The sequence below is a fragment of the Acyrthosiphon pisum genome, chromosome A1 (genome assembly GCF_005508785.2).
Source record: "Acyrthosiphon pisum isolate AL4f chromosome A1, pea_aphid_22Mar2018_4r6ur, whole genome shotgun sequence".
Classification (NCBI taxonomy): domain Eukaryota; kingdom Metazoa; phylum Arthropoda; class Insecta; order Hemiptera; family Aphididae; genus Acyrthosiphon; species Acyrthosiphon pisum.
The window spans coordinates 158,458,080-158,459,197 of NC_042494.1; positions in this window are offsets into that span (position 1 = coordinate 158,458,080).

The following is a 1,118-nucleotide window of genomic DNA, read 5'->3' on the forward strand; positions in this document are numbered from 1 at the left end:
ATAGATTGTATAGTCGTATAAATTCTCAGGAATTACGTTCTGCAGATGTAATCGATTACGGGTACGACGGATCTAGCGCGCAGATGGCATATAGTTCCAGTGACTCCTTGGAGTTCCACGTTACGGGTGTATCGCTCATGAGCGGGCCGTCTCGTGTGCCGCTAAAATGATCTGACAACGCCTTTGCTCGATTCTGATCCGATTATTCGGTGGCTGCAATGTCACTGACATATTATTATAAATCTATTCGAATATACTGATGATTGATCACCTGTGTTAATGTTTTAATGTAATTATATTTCAATTATTTAATTTAAAAAAAAAACCAATTAAATTAAATGTTTCTATGACAGTTAAAAGTATTTATTTAGTCGGTGATTTTTGTTTATCGGTTAACATTTTTTTCAAATCTATGAACAAATGATTGGTAACAATGCATAAACATGTATCAGGCCCGCAATCACAATTTTGATTTGACCACGCACATAGAGTAAAATGATTATTGATTTTTTCTGTTCCGCATTTAATAGCATGACTTTTTAATTTTGATAATAATGTGTAAAATTTAGATAATTCATTGTAACAAAAATTTGAAGGATGAATTATTCCCATTTCAGTAATGTCCCTTTCAATTTCTTTAAATAAGTCCATTGTAAATAATAACACACAATTCAACTGTTAGTAATAAACTGAAACAGATTTAGTTGTGTGTTATTATAATATACTACAATCAGTAAATACAAAAATCTAATTACACCAAAAATGCAAACGCACTTAATTATGAAATTTAAGTTTATGAAAAAAATAAAAATAAAAAATGTAGACTCATGTCCTAGTTAACTATGACACTGAGTGTAGCATTAACATACTTACTTACCTTAAATTCAAATTTATCAAACTCTAAACCCAACGCCTTAGTCCACTAGGCCACGAGTCTACAAGTTAATTAATTGATATTTGTACATATAAGTTAAAATAATTAAAAATAAAAACGAAAAAAAAAACTAAATATATTAGTGGGAAAAAAAAAATAATAATCATTGATGTGTAATTCAGTAAAATATCTTTTTTTAGTAAAAATTTTCCCGGGGTCGTCACTGACACCGCAAGGGGAAAAG